The sequence below is a fragment of the Ambystoma mexicanum genome, chromosome 10 (assembly GCF_040938575.1).
Source record: "Ambystoma mexicanum isolate Mex_15411 chromosome 10, UKY_AmexF1_1, whole genome shotgun sequence".
In the NCBI taxonomy this organism is placed as follows: Eukaryota; Metazoa; Chordata; class Amphibia; order Caudata; family Ambystomatidae; genus Ambystoma; species Ambystoma mexicanum.
In genome coordinates, this window is record NC_090932.1 from 1,568,690,799 (window position 1) to 1,568,717,458 (window position 26,660).

The following is a 26,660-nucleotide window of genomic DNA, read 5'->3' on the forward strand; positions in this document are numbered from 1 at the left end:
ATCATTTAACTTGGAAGACAGCTTTTTTGGTAGCCATTACATTGACTAGGAGAATTGGAGAGCTCCAGGCTGTGTCATCAAAGGAAACCTGTTTAATTTTTCACATGATTAGGTAGTCCTTCATACAGTACCCTCTTTTTTAAAATTTATTTATTTAACCTAAGGTGGTTGAGTTGGTTGGAAAAATTAATTCGATGAGAAATTGCTCAAAAACTGCATGCAACAACACTGGTCGAGTATTATAAATCGCAGAAAATACCCCGAGGACTAAGAGTGTATCTACGTCCCACCCTATGCAGCAAAAGTAAATCCTTCGTAGAAAAATGGGATCAAATCCTAAATAAATGTTCGCTGGACCTTATACTATTGACCATTGAAGAACTGTCTAAATCCCTCTCATCCATTGACACAGAAATCGCCACCTTGAAAACTCAGCTAATTGAATTCAAATCAGCTGAAGAACTTTCTACCCTACTTGTTGATATCAATTCAAAGATTCACGATCTTACAGGCTATAAACAGGACATTGAACAAAGGAAACTGAGGAAATTTAAAAGAGATACCTTAGACTATCTTAACGACATTGTCTACACATGGCAAGAATTCTACCACCACCGTGATCAACAACGGAAATCTCGTTTCCAGAATAAAGCAAACTCTGGCAGTGACAGCAGTACCGGCAGCATTGGGGACCCAATTCAACTTGAAGAAGGAGGACGCTCTTCTAGCAAAGAAACAGCTATTCCCGACACAGATCCTACAGAACGACCAACCACTAATCCAACAACCCCAGTAACACCACCTAGCCCTGGAGCATTGAGTGGTGCTTTTGTAGGACTAAGAGACAAACAAAAAGAAAAACGAGGAGAGGCAAAGGGTCAAAACAAAAGAAAAAACAAATGACCGAAAATCTAGTTGTGAATCTGTCCTGTAAAAACCTCACCAGTGGACAATTGGACATGCTTAACCGAGGACTATCGTTTGTGGCTACTAGCAACACTACACTCTTTGAAGAAAAAGTATGCTTTCATAGGTTATTGCGTAAATTGAGGCTCAAATTGTTTTTTAACTCTGACATGGATGAGGATACACCGCCACCGGATAACAACACCCTTGAATTCCGTCCTAAGAGTTACTTTGACCCGTCCACACAAAATTCTATGCTTAATCTATTCGAAAAAACGGTTTTGAAGGATCTTGAAAGAATTAACTACCAAAAGAATACACCCAGCAATGCGAAACGGTGCCAACTGGAACATATTGAAACACTGGCCAAGGACGAAGAACTTACTATCAAACCCGCCGATAAAGGTGGTGCAATTGTCATAATGTACACCAAAGATTACACGACTAAATGCCTCACACTGCTAGATGATACTAACACCTACTCCAAGTTGGATGGTGACCCTATCAACACAACTAAGATTCTCATCAAAAATATAATTGAAGAAGCATTAGATCAAGACATGATCGATGTTAAGACAAGTGAATTTTTACTTAATGTACATCCAATCACTCCCGTATTCTACGGCCTTCCTAAAATTCATAAGAACCCTACCAACCCTCCACTGCGACCAATAGTAGCTGGCACTGACAGCATTTTTGAACCTCTAGCTATCTATGTGGACAAATCCCTTCAGAAATTGGTACAGGAGACCCCTACCTACCTTAGAGACACAACAGACTTCCTGAATTGTATCAACGGTATTACAGCTCTAAGCACAGAGTGCATTATCTTCAGTATGGATGTATGCAGTTTATATACCTCCATCCCCCACACCGAAGGCCTCGAAGCAGTTCAATGGCTCATCTCTAATGGCAACAACAGCATGTCCAATAACAATCTGGTTCTGAAATTCCTTGAAACCATACTCTTTAACAGTTATTTCAGATTTAAAGGGAAATACTACCTTCAGACTACTGGCACCTCCATGGGCTCATCCATGGCCCCAGTCTACGCAAACACATTTATGTACAGGTTTGAACATCAGCATGTACTGGACCACCCAGAATGGTCCTACAAGATACTAATGTGGAAACGTTATATAGACGACATATTTGGCATCTGGTGTGGTACACGTGAAGAACTGGACGCTTTCCTCACCTACATGAACTCGATTCACAACACCATAAAATTCACCATGGAAATCGGTGAACCTCGTCTACACTTTTTGGATGTAGACATGGAAATAAAAGAACATCGGATTTGGACCACGATCTACCATAAACCCACTGATGCGAATAACTTATTACACTTTACAAGTCATCATCCCAAATCCATGCTTTAGAGTCTACCATACAGCCAAGTCTTGAGATTAAAACGGATAATTTCGGACCCAGCAGGTCTGGACAGAGAGCAACACCCTATTGGAAGAAATTTCAGCCAGAGGCTATCCTAACACCATCCTTGAAGAAGCCAAAGAAAGATGTGTACTCATCGACAAAGAACAACTACTGGTACCCAAAAACAAATCAAAGGATACACCATTACTTCACATCAGCAAGTACTCAAGACAGAGCTTCTGGATAAGTAAATCCATTAGGAAACACTGGAGCATTCTCCACAACGACCAGACACTGAAAGAACTCTTCCCTAAAGCACCTATGATGGCCTTCAGACGGGGCAGGAATCTGAGGGACACTCTGGTCAGAGCAGAAATACCACCTAAAGACAAACAGATGGTCCTACAAACTAGAAAAATTGGCACTTTCCCGTGTCTCTGTTGTACTCACTGTAACAAGTTCTTAAAAGGTGACAAAATTGTTCACCCATACACTGGGAAGAACATTAAACTACGCCACTATGCCACCTGCATGTCATCCGGGGTTAGTTATGCGATCAAATGCCCTTGTGGCAAACTGTATGCGGGTCAAACCACAAGACCGGTCAAAGAACGCCTGACGGAGCACAAATCCAATATTAGATGCAAAAACATCAAATCCCCCCTCTCCAGACATTTCATGGAGAATAATCATGCAATCGCACAATTAAAATTTCAAATCCTTGAAGTTGTCAAAAAACCCTATAGGGGAGGTGATTATGCATCGATGCTCTCACGCAGAGAAAAATATTGGATACATACACTGAACACACTACTACCGAAGGGGCTTAATTATGAATTTTCTTTAAAATGTTTTATCTGACTTGTTGCCCTAATATCTCTCTATACGCTAGCTCTGCCTGTACTCAACAGATGTCTGTATATTGTGTTTTTATAACATAATTGTCACCCTTAGAAAGATGTTTTTTCATGTATCATTACATGACCATGTCCTCTTGGGTCATTTTTTGACCTCTCTCCAATTTAAAACTGCTACTATTAGTGAACTTTTGTGCCACCTTAAGAACTATTGTCTGTTTCTCACACAATGTAAATCCAGAGCCACCATATCGTAACTTAGATGGCCAATTACTTTTTTGCTTAGTTACAGTCTTTTCTGTATGCAACCTTTTGCAAGCAGCTTGCACACTCTATTTGAATCTATTCATTTCTTCACCTTCTAAGATGGCCGCCGCTCTCGAGCGAGTGCCCAATACCCTCATTTGAATTTATTCCTATAGTCCTTTGTTTATTACTACGCATGCCCACCTCGCTTCACGGACCTACGCCGCAGCGAGGGGCTTGTGGAACTGCACTAGCGTCCCGCGCATAGCAACAGTCTCTGGGGACATCCTCCCCGCTGGATGGGCTTAAACGAGCTCCGTCGATTCCGAAGCTCACGTTCCATCAGCCGATGCTACAATGATCACAAATTCAAGTAAGTTTTAAGCTACACGAGGCGCTTTTCGCTGTGCCTCTTCAGTCTCACATTTATAGATGTCACTTTGACACTAAAGGGGCCGCTGTTTTTCTTTATAGACCCAGCGAGCCCCGTGTGGACTATTTGAGAACCCTTAGACTGCGTTCTACACAAGTACCGCACTGATGTAATAACTGGTCCTATACAGAACACATTGGGCACCCATCAGTGGTGAGTAGTTGCCCTTTCATTGTTTGATCTACCGATACTGTTGCCTTTTGCATTTTACACCTATAGTAACATGCACTATTTTTCTTTTAGTGCACAATCTTCCGCTTTTCTCTGCTGGGTGAACTGTGTTGGAACTCAACTTATAATTTCTTTCCCGCCCATATCGAGCGGCTTCCATATGCACTGAATTACAACGTGTAAAGAGAAAATTGGTAAGCCATTCATCCACATCTATTCGGAAGTTGCCCTATTTCTAAGTAACTTGCAATGCATTTCCAATCTACCATTAGCAAAATGGCCATTCTTTTGTCCCGATAGCTTGTGGCTCTGGATTCTATTTTTTTTTTTTATTTTACTTGTGTATAATCAAAGAAAATGATTTTTACAAGAAGTTGATGGTTATAGTAGATGAAAATCAAAAGAAAATCAAAAGAAAGGTTCGCCAAGTTAAGACCCAGTGACTCAGCTGCACAGTAGTTTTTTAGAAGTAGCAGAAAACCATCAGTTAAACATCCATGGTCTGCAGGCCACTAGCTATGCCGCCAATTTTAGTGAAGGCTGCTTCTAATATTTTGGCCGTGACAACCGCCCAACGAGACTTCTCGCCAGATATTAAGCGGCACCACCATGTGTGCTCGTCGATCAAGACCGAGTCTGACCGAAGCGGAGACAGAAATGGGGCGCGAATGTCGTCCAAAGCCGGGCAGGTTAGGAGCAGGTGGCGGATGTTCTCCACAGAGTCAGGGTCTTCACACAGTCTGCAAGTAGTTGAACTGGTCTGCAGTCTTCTTCCCAAGGTTTCGCGGGTGTGGAGCAGATTTAAACGAGCCCTTAGAAAGGTTGAGCGCAGTTTTTTATCTGGAAATCGCAGACAGTACGTCATAGGAGATTTCAGTTTATTGTAGGTTGGAGGAAGATGGTTTAAGCACTTGATGGAAGCTGCTTTGTCCACAGTGGTGATCCAGTCCTGCAGTTTTAGTTTTTCACTTACTCTTTGTGGGTTCGTTATCAGGTCAGTAAGTGAACATTGCAGGCCTTCCAATTTGGTTTTTTGAAGATCCACCCACTTTTGGACCGACTTGGTAGTGGTTGATTCAAGTTCCTGCCCAATTGTTTTAAAAATTGGGAGACTGTCTTTAATTAAGGTTTTCCTGAATAGGGCAAGAGCAGCCCCACTGACAGTGGCGCCTAGAGACAAAAGGCCCAGATCTCGTCTGATTGCTTCTATGGGAATAGCGTTCGGCAGACCTAAAAGGGACTTCCATATGTAGGCCTCTAGTTTACGCCATAGTTGGGGCGGTATGGTGAACATGACATCCATGCCGTAGGTCAGAGAGGGTACCATTTTACCCTTGTAGAAATTGATGGCCGGCATTAATGAAAATTTGCCAAACTTCCTGTCGAGTGCTCGTAATTGGGAAGTCAGTTGCCTTGTTTTGGACCAGAGGTGTTGCTGCATTTTGATTTCATGTGGCGACCCGTCTAAGAGCACACCTAGATATTTAAATTGTTGAACCACTTCGATTCTGGTTTTGCAAACTGACCAAGACCCGGTGGTTTTTGGCGGGTGGCGTGAAGAGGACAAGATCATTATTTTAGTTTTGGTCTGGTTTATTTGAAGATTGTTGGTGGTCATGTAGGTTGCCAGATTGTCCAGCTGCCTTTGGAGGCCGATCGGAGTTTGGTCAAACAGGATCATATCGTCGGCATATAAGAGGCGAGACAGAGGGAGATTGCCAAACTTTGGGGGGAAGCAGCGCACCAACGCTTCCGAATCTTTGAAGTCCCCCAAAAAAGCCACGAAAAGTGCCGGAGCTAGAGGACAGCCTTGTTTGACACCTCTGAACGTCTGAATATTTCTGGACAGGGCCCCCTGTCTGTTTAGACGGACGTTAAGAGAGGTATTGGTGTGCAGGGCTATTATAGGGTGTAATATGGCCGGTGGACAGTTCCAGTTTGCCAGCTTTCTCCATAGTCTAGGTCGGTCCACTTTGTCGAACGCCTGAGAAAGGTCGATAAAAGCCACGTACACCGCAGGAGATCCCTGTTTTATTTTGGCTTTTAGAATTGAAAGTATGAAGATGTTCACTGTGGTGCTACCGTTTTTCTTGAAGCCTAGTTGGTAAGGATCGCTGCAGGGAGCTGTTTTCTCCCAGCGGTGGAAATGATCTAAAAGAAGGGCGGCAAATATTTTTCCCATTATGTCCAATAGGGCAATCGGACGGTAGTTTTCCGGTGCTTCTCTGGTTCCACGTTTGAAAATAGGGATGATGATTGCTTTGCACCATGATGATGGGATCTGTCTGGTAGATCTGCAGTGGTCGAACAGAATGCTCATAAAGGCAGCCCATTCCGCGTGGTGCTTTTTTAGATCTATGTTCGACAGGCCGTCCGGGCCTGGGGCTCTGGAAGATTTTAACTTTTGGATGGCAGTACTTATGGTTGATGTTAGAGAGAGGTCGATCCAGGGTGCTCCGGTGGTGACAAAGGACGGATTCGTATCTCGCGCTAAGCTGGCGAAAAGATCAGTGTAGAACGTGACCCAAACTTGTTCTGGGACAGAATTACTCATGTTATAGGTTGTGGATCCTTGCGAGGCGTTTACCAAGTCCCAGAAATCTGCCGTTTTTTTTGCGTGTAGAACTTTCATCATAGCTTCTGCGTCCTGTTGGTATAAAACAGCACGACGTGTCCTGATCCATGATTTGTAGGCTTTTTTTTCAGATCTCCAGCGGTCCCATGCCTCTTCGGTATTGGTGGTCTTTGCACGTCTTCTGAGATTTCTCAGGCCGTTTTTTTTCCCCGCAGTTTCCAGGTCATACTTGTGGGTGCAAGATTTGGGGGTGGATAGACCCACTGCCGGGTGACTCGTATATTTTAAGAGCATGGGATAGTAGTCCGGCCTGGACGATGGCACGGAAGGTTGGTCGATCCCAAATTCAGCCACGTACTGATCGGTGATAGCTCTAATGTTGGTCCGGGTCAGTCGCAGGCGTGATTGTTTGGGATTTGTTTCAATCGATGGTAAATAGGAAGTTGAATTCCTCGCTAAGGAGCTCCAAGAAGTGGTGAGCATGTTATGGTCGCTGGCGGCCGTTTTAACCACCTTAAAGTCTTGAATTGCAGCACACAAAGCTTGAGACGCAAAAATATAATCCAGTGTGGCTGTCAGTCGGCCCCTCTCCCAGGTCGGGAGAAGCGTCTGCCCTTCGCGGATCCAGGCAACGTTGTGTAGGTTCCGGGATGCCATGAGGGTCATCCATGCTTGTCCTCTGTGCTCTGCTTCAGTTGCGTCGGATGATTTTTTTCGGTCTGTCTTCTGCTGGCTGCACTTCGCATTGAGATCACCGCATACCAGTATGAAGGGAGTGTTCCATTCAATAAGGATCTCATCCAGGACCTCTGCCATATTTTGGCAGAAAAGTTGCGTTGTGGTTCTTTGCGGATTCCAGTACGTGGTGATCACAGCGAGTGGTGGGGATGAAGGTTGCTTTGACCGGCGATTTAGAGGTCCCGAAGCAGGGTTCCAATCAATTAGGACTGCCAATATCCCGTATGAACTAGCTGTGGTCCTGAGCATTTTTAGATTTTGGTCTGACCGTACACCGATGAGCAGACCCGCTGAGGGACGGCCTAGAAGCCCTTTTGTCGCCGGCGAAATCACAATGTCATACCCGTCCATAGAGGGTGTATCTTGGAGCCAAGTTTCTTGTAGACAGAAAATGTCAAAATGGCCCAGGTCAGAGGTATTAGGGTCAGTCAGATGGGCGTGACCTCTGGTATTCCAGGAGGCCAGTGACAAGAGTTTGTCGCATAGGTGGTCATCGGCTTCCTTGGGTAATTGCTATCTGAGGCGGTAGGATGATAGAGCCCCTTTTACCCAGTCCCAAGGGCCAGTTTGAGGGGCAGACTTTTTTGGAACTGGCGACGGTGGTGGTTTGGGTTGCCCACCTGATCTGTGGGGTGCGAGGGCTCTTCGTGGAGATTGCTCTCTCCAACTTAGTTTCCTTTGCGCCCTGCGCGGTCGCTGATAAGGGGAGTGCCGCAGACGTTGTCTGGCTTGGTCTTGAGTGTCGATAGACCGCTTGGAAAGCTGTGATGGCCGTAGCAGTGGGTCCGGAGATCCCCCGGCGGGTCTTGTGGGGCGTTCAGGTGAGTCTTGTCTTGGCTTCCGGGTTCTTGATGGATAAAAAAAGTGCGACTTCAGTGTCTCTCTTCGATCGGTATGCCGTTTGGATGGACTATGGGCATCAGGTCTTTCGAGTGGGGATTGCCGGTCCTGTGTGTTATTCTTAAGGGCAGGAGTCTTTAATTCTGACAGTAGAAGGCCTTGTGCTTTAAGTTCCTCGCTAGCTAGGGGGCCTATATCTCGAGTTGCAGACGAGTAGATGTGTAGGTAGGCTTTCGCTTTATTGCCTCTATGATAAGGCTCCACCCTTTTGAAATCATCCGTGGTTAATTTGCGTAGCGAGGGTGTAGTCGATGTGATTTTTAACACAGTTTTTCTATTCAAGATGATGTACTTATCTTTGTCAGAAAGTTGCTCTATTTTAAAGACGCGAGTAGAATTGTCCCTTGTGCGGAGAGTGTGGTTGTCTGTTGCACTTCTGGATGTCCGCAGCTCCTGCGGGGACGATCTGGCTGAGTGGGTTCTCGTCCTGGGTCTGCCTTGGGCATCCGACAAGTATCTTGATGGAGCATCAGTATGTCGGGTCTTCGTCGTTTTGTTCAGCTCAGGGGTCTCCCTCCGGCTGGAGTGATGAGGCGCTCTGGAATTCAGGTTAGGCTCACAAGGAGTAGAGTCGTTCGCAGGGGCGGAATGCCCCTTGCCAGGCGGCGTAGATGATTGTATGCCTGAAGTCACACATTCTGTTATCGGTCTAGGGGAATGGGTGAGATCCATCACGGAGCCTGCGCGTGTGATATTTACAGCCGTGCTTCCAGGATCTCTTGAGGTGGAGGGCAGGTCCTTCCGTGGGGGGGTACATTCATTTAGTTTGTCGACTAGTGGGATTGGAATATCGATCCCGCTTAATTTCAGGATTTTCTTTCCTTTAGGCAGGGGTTGAATCGGACCTAGGCGGGTTCCCAAAGCCAGGTTTGGGATCGGTGTAGGCAGGTTGGGTGTTTGCGACACTTTTGCTTTGTGTAGGAACACTGGAGCATTTTCGTTTGAATATTTTGCCTGGGACGTCTGTGTAGATTTGTGCTTTAACGTTGGAGGTAAAGGGCCATGTGTTGATGATGAGGCCACAGACCGCTCCAGATCTGAGGCTATCGCCTCTTTTGTTGAGGGCGGGGATTCGTACTTTAAGTCAATAGCTGTTATGTAGCCTTCTAAGAAGGTTAGCTTCGACTGTATACTTGCTAAGATGGCTGTGTTGTCTTTTGAAACATCACTTAGCGTTTCGTACAATTTGCAGAACGGGGCCATAGAGATGGTAATTGCCGACATTATTGTTGTCAGGTCTTTTCTGGTGTTGGGTGAGTCTTTCTGAGATGATGAGGACAGATCAGATCTGCCGTTTGCTGACGAGACCTTTGGTCCTGGAGCCGCCGGGTTTGCCAGTGAGTGCCTGCGCCTGGTATTGTGCTCTCCAGGATCAGACGTACTAAAAGATCTCAGATTTAGGTCCCTTGTTTGAGGAATCTGAGTCAAGGCGTCTTGGTGACTGGCAGCGGGCAGCGTGGTGAGCAGGTGGTTCGTTGTCCAGGGTTGAGGCGACGTTTCTCTTTGTGGCCCCCCTTTGGGGTGCTGTAAGTCAAAGATTTCTAAAAGGGGCTGATAGGAGGTCCTTTTGTTGCTTAGTGGATCGGTCGCTGTGGTGACCGCCGGCTTTGGAGGCGGTGGTGATGGAGCCTTCGCCTGACCAAGCTCTGGTGGACTTGAAGCTGAGACCTGCCATCTTGGCGTGGCTGGCGCTGGTGCAATTGGTTGAACAGCTTCGGATACGGTTTGAGTCAGGGTGACCAAATGGACGGATCCTACATCAGACTGCGGGAAAGGCTTTTCTAGTGGCCTGCAGGGTGATGGCGTTGGAGCCGGGACTTGCCCGGGAAACGTGCCCTGAGGATTGACGAAAGTGGAGATTTTCCTAGACTTAGACGTCTGAGGCGTCTCATCCAGGGCTTGAAGGATTTCCGCATCTGAGAGTTCTGAGTCATTGGACAGTTTCCGTTTGCCTTGCGTCTGGAAGAAATTCAGCAGAGCATTCGACAGAAGTGGAATAGGTAAAGTAGTTTTTGTGTGGGGCTTATTCTTCTGGCCTTGTTGCAAAGCAGCCTTTTTAGGCTGTCTGGAGGCGACTGTAGGTTTGACTGTGAACAGTGGGTCGGTGGACTTAGAAGCCGTATTGCCTTTTTTTTTGAAGATAGGTCTTTTTTTCTTTCGGTGAGTTGTCAGTTTACGGCTGCCCCTTTCTAAAGTTTCAGAACAGGGATCGGAGTCTGCCTCACTAGGCTCCTCCAGGAGGGGATTCGAGGAAGTTGGGAGATTATGCAAAACTGGGGACAGGATGTCGAACGTCCTTGATGCCCCGGTGTCGGGGATGTTGCCGGGCGAGGCTGGCGCTTTGCCCGTCTCTGGTGGTATAAACGCATCCGGTGCGGGGTGGTGGGCTATCTTAACTGGGGTGGGAGAGGCCGTTGGATTCTCTAGACGTCCTTCACCACCGCAGTAGGAAGGGACCCGGCTGCCCGGCGTAGCAGGATGAATTAAGGCCGTGGTGGTGGTCTGAGCAGCCGGAATGACATGTGAAATGAAGAGCAGGTCCTGAGCGGAAAGGTTGGTGGTCCGGTGGAGTGACCGCTGGGCGTCTTGTGGCTGTTGAGACAAGTCGGAAACACTTGAACTTTCTTGGAGGTTGGTGGCCGGCCGAGCAGGCGGGTTTGGAGGAAGTTGTGTTTCGCATGTCGCTTCACTTAGAACTGGGCCCGCCCCCAGACCCCCTGACAGGGGCCCTCCGGTCCCCGCACAGGGGTGGTCACTCGCCGAAGCGGTGCGGGGGGGGGCCGTGAAGGGTTCGATGTCCCAAGACTGCCGCTGGCCCAGGCGGCCTCCAAGTGCTCTGTCTTTGTGAGCCTGAAGAGACAGAGAGGACTGTGGCTCTGAAGGCGGGCAGAATGTAGGTAGTACAGATGCATTGCTTGGTCCCACCAGATGGAAGGGTGGGTTCTGTCCATGCTCGTTGTCTCTACCAGGGAGAGAGAATTCTTTGGTGGACCCAGGGTGAGCGTGATCCAGGTTTTCTCGCGAAAGCGGGTTGCTGGCCGCTAACGCTCTTGACGAATGCAGAGACGGGACAGAACCTGCGGCGCTGCTGGGTGCTAACGTTAAGGTTTTCTTTGTGCGGCTCCTTAGGAGACGCTGGTCCAGGTCTTCCTCCATCGCGGGTAAGAGAGGGGAAGGGGAAAGGGGGGAAAGGGAAGGGGAAGAGAGGGAAAAGGAGCGGCAGTGGGAAAAAGGGGGGAAAAGAGAAGGGCGGAAGAGGAGGAAGCGGGGGGATAAAAGAAACTTGCCAGAGATAGGGGAGGGATAAGAGCAGAGAGGGAGCAAGAGACGGACAGAAGGAAAAAGGGGGGGAAGGGAAGGGGGAAGAGAGAAAATGGATGGGTGGGGGGGAGAGAGGAACCAAGTCAGTAGCTTGCCGCCAATTGTGAACCGGCGGTAGCGGTAAATCTTAGGAGGCAGCCGGACGCTGAGCTAAAGCCGCTTATGGTTCGTGGGGTCGGAGCCAGCGCCAGCAGACACAAGAAAACAGGAGGGATCCTACCTCTTTATCCTTGTAGCACTGGAGCACGACAGTCCCTCAGATCGTGAGTCCTTGGAGAGCCTCCAGCTGCCAGCCCGTTGCTCCCGGGGCGGACTGGGGCAGACTGGAACTCTGCTCGGAACTCCGCGCGCGCTCCGCGCGGCCACGGGGTTTTTGAAGGTTGGTTGGGCTGGTTTTTTTTCTTTTCCCTTAAAGGTGAAACGCGATATATCGCGGTGAAAATGGAGCACTGGAGCAGAAGCACGACCTCTCGCAGCAAGGTTCTGGGGCAGACTGGAACTCTGCTCGGAACTCCGATTCTATTTACAGGTGCTGGTCATGTTGACCCATTCTTTGTATTCTACCCTTGCTTCCCTAAACAATGTATGACGAAGCCTTTACTGCTGACTGGTTCAATTTACTGGTTCCTGGTAACACGTTATATGTTTAACGCAGAACGCTAAATACATGTAGCAGTGATGTGGAGAGTTCACAAATAGCTGATTGTACATATTTCTTTATTTTCAGTGTTTAATTCATTATTCTGGGCTCTTGATGAAGAGAATTAACTTCTCGAAACGCGTCAGCCACAACCAAATGAATTGAATCCTTCCTGTTTCACGCGTTTGGAATAAAGAATCTTCTTTTACATTGGATGTCATTACTACACTCTTTTAAAAAAAAAATGTATTATCTTTTGAAATTCACTGGAATATATATCTAATTTATTGTGACAAAAGTCAATCTCAAGGCGTCATATTGGCGCAAACTTAAGGTGTGCAAGGGACGGGAGGGTTCCAATTTTGGATCCTCTTTTCTCTCCTTTTTGTACCTTTAGTAACCCTGTGCCAAGGCTACATTTCCTCCCCTGCACCCCAAAAATCCTTAACTATTGACAAACTGCCATATGAATCCAGTATTTCTAGAAATTTAGTGTGTGCACCTTCCACCCTCCTCTGAGTTGGTGGATCTGGCGGCGGGTGAAGGTATGAGGAGGGGAACGGTTGATGTGAGGTTGCCTTTGAGTGTGGATGAGGAGAAGGCTGTGGTGGTGAGACGGGTCATGGATGAGTGGCAGGAGAGGTGGGTGAGTGGGGTGAAGGGCAGGTGGATGTTTAGTGTCGGTGAAGGTGGACGCGGGAAGTCTGGAATGGAGGAGGGGGGAGGAGGTGATGCTAAATCAGTTGAGGATAGGGCATGTGGGGCTGAATGACTGTCTGCATCGAGTGGGGAAGTGCGAGTCGAGAGACTGTGCAGTGTGTGGGGTGCCTGAGACTGTGGGACATTTTTTGCTTAGGTGTGAGAGACATGTTGTGGAGAGAGAATTGATGAGGTTTTGGTTGTCTGCGTTGGGTGTGGCTGAGATGAGTGGGAAGGCTTTGCTGGGAGGTGACGGGGTGAGAGGCAGGAGGAGGAGCCGTGTGTTGTTGGATTTTGTGAGACAGACGGGGCGGTGGGAGGAGTTGTGAGTTTATGTGGGCTATGTGTTGATTGGTGGGTTGGTGCACATCATCCTATTGGATGGGGAAGCGCCTGCGTGGATCCGCCCACACATTCAGTAATTAAGAAGAAGAAGAAGAAGATTCCCACCTGAATCAACAAATCTTAATTCTGATTTTTCATCCCAGACTGCATTCTTCCGCGGCTGCAGAAATATTGCATAATCTGGACGTATCGAGAACTCTCAAATTCGAGTTAGAGAGAACGGGACCATTCAGGAAATCAGACCAGTTGTTTATTACTTATGGTGGTCTTTCCCCTAGTAATAAGGCTTCCAAAGCTTCTATTGCTGGTGGGTTGTTTCTTGTATCGCAAACGGTTATGACATGAAAGGGCTTGCTGTTGTGCAAAGACTTAGGGCTCATTCCACAAGAGCTAAGGCAGCATCAGTAGCCTTTTTTAGGCACATCACCATTGCAAAAACGTGTAAGGCTTCTACTTGGGCTAGTACACTTGCTTTTTGCAAGCACTATGCTATGGATGCATGCTACAGGAAAGATGCTAAATTCGACCAAGAGGTGTATGCTGTCTACTCCACCCTTACTCAGTTGGGAAGGAGGGAGAGCGGGACGTAAGAGAAATTAAAACATTACTTTCATGGTGATTCAGGTTCTCTTAGTCCATGCTCTCCCTACTTCACACCACCCACACAGCCATCCCCAGCAGTAGATGAAATCAGGAACTGGGTGTGGGAAGTTGATGATGTAGGTGTGAGGGGTGGGCCTGGCATGGGGAGGGACACACACGAAACAGTCTCACTAACTCAAACTTCTTAAAGGGACAGCCATCTTTTTCACTCAGCTTTTTCCGACCTGTCTATGGATGCATGCATACCCAACCAGTTGTGAAGGAGGAGGGAGAGCATAGACTAAGAGAACGTGAATCACCATGAAGGTAATTATTTCATATGTCAGTCGTTAAAAAATTACTAGAAAGTTGATACAAAGTTGACTACATTCTTTACAACACAATCATAATCCTCTGATTTGCAAAAGCAATATAGCTTCTGCAGATGTAGAGATGTTACAAGTAGTATGAATAAGATTCTCTAGTGGATGATCAAAAAACAATTTGCTCTGAAGGGGATTGGGGGGGACTCCGTTCTATCGACTAGACCCATCAAGCACAATCCTTTTGAGTCCTTCAGAAGATAGCAAACATATTATTGTCCTGGAACTGTAGGCTTTTTTCTTGGCCCTCAATGCCTTTCTACCCTCAATCTGGGGCAGGAGGGTCCTAATACAAACAGACAACACCACTGCAATGTTTTATCTCAACAAGCAGGCTAGACACAGTCCCTACAGCTCTGCAAACTGGCTCAGGTTCTTTGGAGGTGGGCTATATAAAACAATGTCTTCCCAATAGCATCCTATCTAGCTGGCTTTATAAGGAGCCAAGCAAATGGTCTGACCAGATGCAACTGGACTTTCAAAGAGTGAAATTTCATGGACAAGATTCTGCACAAGACGTTTCAGTACCGGGGCTTGCCTTTGATGGACCAATTTGCAATTCAAGAAAACAGGAAGTGCTCCGAGTATGCCTCTTGGAAGGCAAGGGCAGAATTGACTGGGTGGTGTCTTTCTTCTGTATTATGGGGAGAGGCAATATTTCTCGACACATTTGCTTTCCTGCCTCTTCTACCTACGGTGATTAACAAACTTCAACAATGTCCGGAGTGCCTTTTGATCCCCATAACCGTTCAATTGCCCAGTCAATTTTGGCATTCAGACCTTCTGCCTCTCCAACAAGGCCCCCAATTCCTCTTTCAGCAAGGGGGAGATCTGCTGTCACAGAGAGAGGGTCTCATACCTCACCTATCCCCCCTCAATGTCCTTAGTGACATTGGCCTTGAGTAGTTAATTTGAAAAGTCCTATCTGGAAAGAATCAAGGGCACAGATTTTCTAAAAGGGAGGGAGCTCTCTCTGTATCTTATTTTTCCATGCCTCCTTAGTCAAGACCCCCTTGAGCTGCAAAAACGTAAAGGTGGAGAGTGTACCTATCCCCAGGGCATCCTCCAGCTCCAGTACTGTAATAAATCGCACACCCTTCCACATTTGTCCGATCCTTTCAAGGCCCGCTTCATACCATGCCTGAAATCTAGAGGGATCGGGGAATTCGAGGGCACAGATTTTCTTATGGCCTGTTTGTCACCTGTGGTGGCTCCACCCTGGGTCGTAAAGTGGTCAAAACTACCACTGTCCACTGCGGTGGGTTGACTAGTTTGAGAGGGGAAGCAACATTCCGATGCATTCAATTAGGTAGTGGGGGTGGTCAAACTATGGATGGCTTTATATATGAGTAGCAGAAACTTAAAGAGAGCGCAAGTTTGCATGGAGAGCCATCAAGCATGGTGACAGTGGGAAGCGGTGCAGGAGGATCTGGTGCATTGAAAAGGGTGCATTTTGAAAAGTTGAGGACTTTGGGGGGATCAAAAAAGTAAAAGTAATAGTTTTGTGCAGTAGTTCAGTTTGCTGACCACAAGAGTGGTGTTAGGCATTTTAGTTGTGTGGTGCGGGAGGAGAGGACTGATTTTACCAATGTTTTTTTGTATTTCAACTTTATTGACATTTTCATAAACATAACAGAAACAAGGCTACACAGCCACATTGCAAATCCCTGATCCACTCAGCACATCCCGAAGATTGCAACTTAACTCACCTACAAAATGTGTTTTAACTGGAAACCCCTCCCTCGCCCCTCAGACACCGCTTTCCCACCTCATCCCTCTCCCGATCCGACCAAAACTCCACTATTAATCGCATACTATACCGCTCTCAATTTTTTATACAAATGATCATATTTCCGTTCCAGTTCAGGTATGATTCCTCCCCATCTTCCTCGTTTTAGGGTCATCCTCCCCCACTATTCCCCTACTAGGTTTCTAGCACCCTAGTGTATATATGCGGAACAGAAGTCCAACCAGTCTGCCTCAACCGAACCGACCGTGGTCCCCATGGACCTTCGCCGTCATTTGTTCCATGACATATATGTTTCGGCTACATTAACCCATTCCCTCTTTCCTGGCAGCTGTGCTCCCTTCCACTGTGTTGCCAAGCATGTCCTTCCCGCCAGGAGAAGACTGTGTACCATTGGTGGCACCCGAATAAACTCCCCCTCTTGTTCCTCCAAACCAAAGAGGACTAGCATGGGAGCTTTCAGTCTATGAACCCTATCCAGATCCAGCTCAAAACGTCATCCCAGTAGGACTGGACCTCCAAGCATCCCCACCACAAATGCCAATAGTCTGCTCTCAAGCCACATTCATGCCAGCACATCAGACTCTCATCCTGGTACATCCTTGATAGGCTAACCCGGTCATATTGCCATCTGTGTAATAATTTCAATGCGTGTAGTTTGTATTGACAGGAAACTGAGGCTTTAAAGGCCCCCCGGCACATCCTTAGCCACGTTTGCGGGTCCAGTTCCTCCACCTTCCCCTTCCTTGGGTCCACCACACCAATGCCTTGTACAGTGCCCTATCACTCCCTTTGATTCTGTAAGTGTATCGAATAGTTTCTCAAAGGGAGGGAGCTCTCTCTGTATCTTATTTTTCCATGCCTCCTTAGTCAAGACCCCCTTGAGCTGCAAAAACGTAACGGTGGAGAGTGTACCTATCCCTAGGGCATCCTCCAGCTCCAGTACTGTAATAAATCGCACACCCTTCCACATTTGTCCGATCCTTTCAAGGCCCGCTTCATACCATGCCTGAAATCTAGAGGGATCGGGGAATTCGTCCCGAACTCCCAGTACCTAAAGTTGCCCTAAGTGTGAGGGCCACAATGTCACACTAGACATCCCTTTACCCTGCCACCAGATGCTCCAAATGGTGCCCAGGATTGGGTGCTCACGTATCCTACGTAGTAACTGTGTCCTGGGCACCCATGGTCATTCCCCCACCGTCGCCGGCCTCAGGTGGTGATTGTCAAGTCCCACCCATTGTAAGTTTCTCTGTCCTCTAAGGTGTGGAATCAGTACTCTCAGCTGACTGGCCTTGTAATATAGATGTGTATCCGAAAGCCCCACCCCCTGTACCCTCCACTTTCCTTAGGAAGACTCAAGACATCGCTGGAAACGCTAGGCTTCTTCCCTTGCCACAGGAACCGTAACATCGTCCCCTTGATCACTCTGAAATAGAGGTTGGGGATCTGAATAGGAAGCATCTGAAACTGATAAAGGATCTTGGGGAGGACTACCATTTTGAGCGCATTCAGCCGTCTCATCCAAGAGATGGTCAAACCTTTCCCAAATACCTCTCCAGGGCTGTCATCAGCGGGGGAAAGTTAGCCTCATACAGACCATCAAGCCCACTTGTAACACTGATGCCAAGATATCTCAGAGACCCCACATTCACCTTCATGTCCAATGGAAGGAAGCGCCCCAAATCATTATCCTTACCTCTATCCAGGGGAAACAGTACCGACTTGCCCCTATTAATTTTAAAGCCTGCCAGTTGCTCATACTCCTCAATCAACTCCACCGCTGCGGGAACCGATATAAATGGATTTATCAGGTGGAGGAACATGTCATCTGCATACAGCCCCAACTTATACAAGTTCTCTCCCACCCTAATCCCTTCAGCTCCTCTGTCCTCCCTTATGCTGTTGGCCAATGGTTCTAATGACAGTATAAATAGTGTTGGGGAGAGCGGGCACCCCTGTCTCGTCCCTCTTTCTAAATTAAACCAACGCGAGTATCCCCCGTTCACCGCCACACATGCCCTGGAAGCGTAGAATGGCATGATGCCCCTTATAAATCTCTTACCTACCCCAAACTTAATTACCACTGCCTCCAAAAAGTCCCACTTCACCCTGTCAAAGGCATTCTCGGCATCTATGTAAAGTAGGGTAGGGTCAACCTCCCAGCCCTGTACCTCGTTAATGAAATGCAGCATCTTCCTCTTACAAACCCCACCTGATCTGAGTGGACAAGTCTCGGCAAGTATCCCTCCAACCTTGCAGCTAGTACCCTGGCATAGATCTTGGCATCTATATTCAGGAGGTAAATCAGGCGGTAAGAGCCACACGACCAGGGATCCCTGCCCTCCTTTGGTATCACCGTAATCCGAGCCCGTGTGAACTAGTCTGGTACCCCCCATTGTCAGAATGTCATTAAACAATGTTGTTAGGAAGGGGAGCAAGGCCGTGAGAAAGGCCCTATAGAATCCTGATGTAAAGCCGTCATACCCCTGGGCCTTACCTAACTTCAACTGCCCTACAGCCAACCTAATTTCCTCCCCAGTGATTGGAGCTTCCAAGCTTTCCGATTTCTGTTTTCGTGAGCAGGGGGAGTTTGGAGTCTAAGTATTTCCTAATTTCCTCTGCATCTGCTGTCCCTTCACTCCTGTACAGGAACTCATAGGATACTGCAAATGCCTCCTGAATCCCTTCCGCCAACTCCTCAGATGTCCACCTCCACCTCAGCAACCCACCTCTCTGCTCGCTGACCACACAGGCTGGCCGCTAAAAGGGGTCTGCCTTGTCCCCTTTCTCATAAAACTTCTGTTTCAAAAATTGTAGGCTGCAGACTATTTTTCCTTCTTCAAGGACTCTCAGTTCCTCCTTCACGCTCCTCACCTCTTGGATGAGGTCCTCGCTACCCTCTGTGGTCAACTGTGCCTGCCTCTCCAGGACCCTTATTTTGTCCAGCAGTCCTTTCTCCGAGGGTCCGCTCCCTCTTTCTATGAGCCCCCTCTCTAACCAATATCCTTCTCCATGTAGCCTTCGTCGACTTCCACACAATGTCCTTACGCACCTCCCCAGTGTCGTTGAGATCAAAAAATTCTGTGATACCCTTCTCTAGCTCTTCCCTGAAACATGGGTCCTCCCACAGAGATTCATTACATCTCCACTTAGAGCCCCTGGGGCAAAGGCCATTCCAACCAATATTGGCCGACACAATGTCATTTTCAGACCAACTAATGGGATGAATATCCGAAACCAAAGCCAAGTCCATGGATATGTTTAGATAGTCTATTCTCGTCAAGGTCCCGTGTGGGGCGGAGTAAAAAGTGAACCCCCTGTCGCGTGGGTGGAGGTTGCGCCAGATATCCCGTATAGCACCATGGTGGTTCCCATTTCCCTGCCCGTCTAGTGCTGGGGCTCCTGCTCCCCGGAGTTCCTGGACTGTTGGTCCACGCCGACATCACTCTAGACATTGAAGTCTCCACCCAGTGTGAAGTTCCCCCCATCCCCAGTCATGATATTTTCCAGGGTTCTCTGCAGGAACCTCAGTTGGCCCTGATTTGGGGCGCACATTGTGCCAAATGTGAACCCGATTCCTTTAATCTGCCCTGTGATCAAAGCCGCCCTTTCCTCAACATCTGACCACACTTTTGTAGCCCCAACCCCGGTTTTCCTCGTTATCCCAGAGCCCCAATACTGTCCGCCCACCAGACTACAGGGAATCCTTCGTTCTTCGCCCCTCAAGTATTTCATCTCATGGAGGAATAGGACATCCATCTCAGATCTTCTAAATTCCCTAGCAACCAGGCACGGCTTAGTTGGGGAGTTCAGCCCTTTCACATTCAGCGTACATACCCTCAGGTTGTCCCCTCCCCCCCTGTCGCCTCCCCTTGAGTCAGCCATACCCTGATGTTGTTTCACACCCCTTTAACCACCAGGGAGTTGATCCTCCCCATTGCACTGGACTAGAACGGAAGCGTGCGTATAACATCGTCAGATCAAGACATTCCAATACACCTTTAACTCTTGAGAACCCCATTCCCCTGCCCTCAAATCCCCTCCTCCCCAACACCCCTCCACTTCCAGTTACTGAGTTACTGTCACTAGAAGTGCCGAACCACCAGACAGGCCCGTAACCCAGGCCCCCGCTCATGACACCTCAATCCCCAGTGCCCCCACTCATGCCCCCAACTTCAACTAGCGTTCAAAAACAAACGGCCTCTTACAACCCCAGCAATCTCGACTAACCCATCCATAGTAGTAAGATCCTCAAATCTGTTCTCCCAGACTCCCACTTCCCACCCGTTCCCTGGCTAACCGACCCATCTAGACCTTCAAGCGACTGCAGCCAATAAGCACCCACTGCCCGTTATGTATTCAGGGCGTGCCTGTCGGGGGAGTATTTAGCTACTGAAACTTCCTTGATCTGGCAACACGCTTCCATCTGGGGCCCTTGATACGCCATTGTCTGTCCACTCCACCTTCACCTTGTGAGCCCGAGGCCCCCTCATCTACGCCAAGCAGCTCCCCAGTTTTGTTTATTTCATCCTTCGTAACAAGTCTGTACTTCAGACCCTCCAGTTCAAACCTCCTTGTCTCTTGCACCCTGCTACCTCAGGGTCCGGTGCGCACAATAAATAAATAAACAAACAAACAAACAAAGGAACTAGACAATGGAAATCCCCACCTATACCGGACTCCTTTCTCATTGAGCCATTTTGTCAGGGGGAAGACACATTCTTCTCTTTGTGAGGGTCAGAAAAGACGGGTTTTGAAAAATTGTGATCCTCGCGGTACCCATCATTACTGGCCCCTTTGCCTTCACCCTTTCCAAGATTTTGAGTCTATCCAGGTAGTTATGGAAATGGACCTCCGACCTCTCCCCAAATCCCTGCCTCTATGAACCCTCTCCATCTTCGTCTCATCAATAGAGTCGTCCTCCAAGAGGAGCTAATTAAATGCCATGTATGATCCTCCTAAGCGTTCTGTCTGATTCGCCTTCCGTCTCTGGCATCCTAAAGAAGCGTGGTTATTTTTCCGTTCGCAATTCTCAAAATCGTCCATCTTCAGGATCATCTCCGTTTCTCTTTGCTCCATTTCGCCCATCCTTACGTCCAATTGGTTCTCAAGTGTGTCCAAGGAAGACTGGTTGTGCTCAACCACCTGGCGCCTCTCCTCCATCTTATCCATTCTCACGCTAATCTTGTCCATCGTGCCTCCAATATCTGCCCTCATGCTCCTGATTTCATCGAGAAGGGATGTCATATCACTCTTGGTCACTGTCGAGTCTGCTGCCCCATTCTCCATCTTCCGTAAATCAGGGTGAGCCGTGGGATCCGATCTACATGGGTAAGGGAATTTGACCAGATTTGACCTTGCCTCCATGTAGCCCTGTACCCGGTTGAGCTCTGATGGTGTTCCATTCCTTCCTCCTTCGTCCACCAGCCGGTAAAGTCTGTCCAGGCCCTCCTCGGTCCACAGCCTCCCGTTCACCAGGAAACCATCAGCCTGTGTAGCATCCAAAGGAAATGTGTCTCTTTGCCACTATTTGGGAGTCGGGGGAGAGGGGGGTTAAGGTCCACGTCCTGGCGATGGGGCGGGCATACACCCCTCGTTGGGGGGCCCACACCCCTCCCTCCGACCCCCCGATGCTAATGCGAGGCCTGGAGCACCTCCGTCCCCAGATGGGTCAGCACCGTTCACTGCTTGGGTGCTTTCTCCAAAGCGCCACTCCTGATCCCTTGTTGTGCTCCGTTGACCAACAGCACCACTGTTTCCCACTGGTCGTTGCAGAAGCGGAAACCTCCGGGGCCCCACTTTCAGGGAGGCGGGCACACGCCCCAAGGCTGGGGGCCCACACCTCTCGAGATATACCTCCTGTTATGGGCCCCGTTCAGGATCACCTGCGTGGCCTAGTAGTTCTATATTTTATGTGGGGCAGATCTTTGGAGACCACACACAGTTTCTGCCTCCTGTTCCAGGCCTTTCACTGCTACCAGTAGGTCCACTGGCAGGCCCCTACTGATATTCTGGCACCTTGGCTGTCCATCCGGGCCCTTCAGGGCGACTAATCCCATGTAGGCACAGCACCCCGGGAGGCGGACACGTGCCCCTTTGTTGGGGGACCACACCTCTGGGGCACTTGTTCTCTGTGGATGTGCCTCCTTTCTTCCCAGGAGTTGAAAGATATCCGATGGGCCCCAGAGCCCTGGAGGACCGCTTGGTTCTTCCCCACCCTATCCGGGTGGTCTCCTAACAGACCCGCATCGTCCTGCTATTGCTCTATTATGCTGGGCGCAATCACTGCTCGGCCCTGGGACATCCCTAAATTGGGGCCGGTCCTTCCCTTCAATCTCGCAGAGGGCCTCGGCTGCACAACTCTTCTTGTGGGGGCCGGGCTGCCGGCTGCCTCTGCTGTCCGGCAGCTGCGGAGGGCCCACGCTGTGTCCCTCAAGGCCTGTTGCTTGGCCTAATCATGTCTGCGTCGGTGAGGGGGTGGGGATCTGCCTCTGGTCCCATCTGATATTGATATTGATAGTTTATTTCTATCGCGCTCGTACACATGTGTTTCAGAGCGCGACAAGGCAAGGGAGAGGAACAGGGGAGAACAAAACAGCAATCTTACTAGGCCCAGTGACATTGAGAACATGCAAGTGCATGGGAGAGGGGAGGGGAAAAGTGCATGGAAGGGGGGAGAAGTGGAAAGTGTGAAGCAGAGGAGAAACAGATAAATAACAATAAATAATAAAGGCAACAAACAGTTTTAGTGCAGCCAGCAAACAATTTGTAAATGCTAGGTTTAAGGCAGCAGACAGGGTAGGTCTGATAAGTGCAGGAAGAAAAAGGGGGGGCTGTATGGGTACAGATACAGACCCCAGTGCAAGGGGTGGCCCGAAGGCAGTGCGGGAGGGTGGCACGGTGAGGGGAGGGGCAGACCTGATCCCTCACTCACCTCCATTGCTGTAAGAGGTGCAGGGGCCGGGCAGTCCACCCCATGCCAAAACCACAGAGTCTCCGCTGTCTCGCCTCCCACAGCCCCTCTCCGCTGTCTGTCCTTCACACCGGCAAGGGGAGGGAACCGAAACTCCCCTTTGCCGGCGTGTCTTTCTCTGGATTTCGGCCGATGTGCGGCCCACAGGCTCAGCCAGCCATCTAGGGGGTCAACCCCTCACCCGGAGGGCATAAAGTGGGGGCACAATCACTTCCAAGAGCCCGGGTGATGGAGCAGCGCTTCTAGGCTTTCGTCATCCACGCGCCCCCTGATGTCCTCCATTTTACTAATGTTTAGGAGATTGTCTGGCTATGGTGCATTGGCCATGATGAAGGGGTAGTGTTTTAGGTTGCAGTCAAAGAGAACCTCAAGGTTGTGATCTGGGGGAGAGGTGATCTGGCAGAAAGGGGTTGGGGTGGGCGTGGTGGTGGAGGCAGGAAGAAAGAGAACTTCCATCTTTGAAGAGTAGTTAGGCAGTTGGTTATGCTTTCTGAGATTTCACAGATGAAGGAGGGAAAGAAGAATATCTGAATATTGTCAGTAAAACGGTAATAGTTAAAGCCACGTGAGAAAAGGCGTTTGAGGGAAGAGGTTTATAGGGTTAAAAGGAGTCGTCTGGCACTGAACATTGAAGAGCGCCAATGGGAAGGGGTGTTTGGGAGGATGTGATGGGTCCCATGCGATGTCAAAGGTATGGTCATCTTTCCAGTTAAACTAGGAGAAGCGAGAATAAATTGGTTGGCATTTGCAGATGCCATCATCCTGTTTAATCGGACACCCTGTGGGCTTCAAAATAAGCTAAGCCTGTTCTCTACATATGCCACCAAGCATAAACTCGCAACTAATCCCTCTAAATGTGCCATACTAGTATTTGCGAATAAGAATAAAGTGTGTAAATTCAATTGGCATCTGGAGGGGGCAATTGTACAAAGGGTTTTGCAAAGAAGATACTTGCGATATAATCTAAATGATGTAAATTCCCTTACAATGTGGAATAGAACCCTGAACATAAAAATAATTCACCTAATTTCTCAAATGAAAATTATATACATCAGACATGCAAAACTTTCATTAGTCCCGGTTTTAGATTTCTACATTCTCAAAATAGAACCCATCATCTTGTATGGTTTAGATCTTTTTTATTAGATCTATCAATAATATTAAATAAAATACAAGGACGAATCTGGAAAGAGGTGCTGGACCTACCAAAAGCCCTTCCCAACACTATGATTTTGCATGAACTGGGGTTAAACTCCTTATCAGCTAAATTTGCGTGGAGAATGTTGGTGAACTATGGGAAAATTATAAGTCCACCGGCAAACTCTTTTTATGAAGAATTTGCTAAAATGGTTGGAAAAGAATACCCTGCCTCGTTAAAGAGTTACGTTACCAAAATTAACATGTATCTGAAACTGATTGATAATGAACCCAAAGACTTGTATGAACGAGCAAACAAAATAAAAAAGAGATGGATGCAGTATGATTGGGTAAAAACTATTGAGCAGAACGCATCTTATAAATCGTACTTTCGATATTACAGGTTTCAGCCATAAACAATATCCTAGGATGCAATACTTGTTAATCTTTCTGTGCAATAAAGCAAGAAAAGTATACTTAAGATTCAAGCTTGATCTCTTTCATATTAATGAAAGGACCAAGCATTGTATTAAGAGTACTAATGTTGTACGAACTGAAGGATGCAGATTCTGTGAAATAGAGACAAAACAAACACTGAAAAATCTGGTGATTTATTGTGAATTTTTTGAAGGTCTTCGTATAATGCATTTCGCGTCTTTCTTTAATGCAGAACTCAACCTCTGAAGAGAAATGCTGTGGGCACAGTGTATGTGGGGCACAAGGCAGGCCCTGATTCTAGCCCTAACTCGCTTCTTAAATAATCTGCAGGTCCATTTAGATGAAATGGAATCGAAACAATTATGTGAATACTGTATGTGGGTTAGGATATGGAAGCAAATGAAATAAGACTAGTGATTATACTTTGTTTTGCTAATAGCACATTTGAAAAGAATTTCTGTTGAAATTGTTAGTTGATATATTTATGAAGCAGACATAAGGTTATTGTGTTTAATGTAAATATATGTAAGTTGTTTTGTGTTAATGATTTTAAGAACAATGGATTTTAAATCATATTTTATATGAATTATGAAGCATGATGTAATATTTGTAAAGGTATTTATGCCAAATACAAATAAAATAAAATTAAAAAAAAGGTATGGTCACAAAGCTAGGAGGATACCCAGTGGAGTATGGTGTCCATGAAGCCAAGAAAATAGTTTGTAGGGTGATCCACACTGTCAAAAGCAGTGAAAAGGTCTACATGGATTAAGATGGCAGAGCAGTGAGTAATGGGGAGTACTAAGAGAATTGGCGATGTGGATGAGTGCAGTCTCAGTGAGGTGATTGGACCAGACTCCGGATTGGATTGAGGGTCAGCAATTGAGTGTATCTCAAGATAGTTGACTATGCAGTTAAAGACAACCCTTTAAGGATTTTAGTGTGGTAGGAAAATCAAAAGAAAGGTCTGTTGAATGAGGGGTTATTGGGATCCGTACTGGATTTCTTTAGGCTAGGTATGTCTGTTGCTGTTTCGTAAGGTATCACCCCATTACTGCAAACACCATTACCGGGCCGGGAGGATAGCTAAGGGGCAACACGTTTGTCTTGGAAGCAAGACAACGTATAGCAACACAGGTTTGAATCCCGGTCTCGTGCTTAGAAACTGGTCTTCGTTATTAAGCGCGTTATAAAAGAACAATTATAAATTATAATTATAATAAGGACTGCAAATCTTATAATATTGAAGGGTTTGAAAACTCGTTATGCGAAAATATAGATGGGTTAGGGTATACATTAAAATGGGGGAATGTGGAGGTCTCCCCAGAATTGATTTTTCCATAAAGTAGTTGCAAAAAGTTCAACATTTTCAGTTTTGCTGTATTTTTATATAGTTCCGTTTTTTCAAAGACTGGGAAGATACCATTTGAGAGAGGGAGGTTGAATAAGGCTAAGAGATGAGCAGAGGTGACAGTGAAAGTTCTTTAACAATTCATGATGCAAAAGGGATGACCGGAGCAAAATCGGTTGGCAGAATGAAGGATGAGTGGAAGTTCTGCAGGGGGTGGGGCGATAAGTGAGATACAGAGGAGAGTGTGGGAAAGGTGGTAATGTGGGAGAGGGTGGCAGAGATGGAAAGGTGCCCTGTATTTTAGTGGAGAAGTAGGAGGCAAACTCATAGGCAGAGAATGAGAGGAGGAAATGGTCTCGTTCCGCAGGAAGGAAATCTAACCTGGCGGGAACTGGATAGTTTGGGAGGATGTGAGTGGAGAGATGAAACAAGATTAGTGTAATAAGAGGATTTGGCCATGTCAAGAGCTGGAGTCAAGTAAAGAGTCTCTGTAGGTAGTGAGCGGAGCGGGCAATTGGCCTGTGCCAGAGGTATAAGCACCAAAGCACTGTTGTCCTCAGCAGCTTGCAGGCTTCCATATGTGTGGAGCAAAGGGGATCTGGCCATAGGAACAAGAACAGGTGCAACATAGTGACTACGGTAGTCCTAGTCCACAGTGCCCTTTCCTCTGTATGAACACACTGCCCCCATTAGACCAACACAAGGTACGTCTGCACAGGCCTGCCGGATGCCATTAACAAAATGGTCTGCATCTTGTCCCCTTCCTGGGACCGACACGCATGAAGGAAAGGGGTCTTTGCACTAACAGTACAGAAGTCACTGCACTGAATAATTTGCT

At 47.6% G+C, this 26,660-nt stretch overlaps 1 protein-coding gene across 2 annotated transcripts in view; it reads left to right on the plus strand.

Moving 5' to 3' along the window:
• Positions 1–26,660, plus strand: part of LOC138492597 (coiled-coil domain-containing protein 74A-like) — a 276,626-nt gene that overhangs the window by 103,592 nt on the left and 146,374 nt on the right. The gene's annotated exons all lie outside the window — the stretch shown is intronic.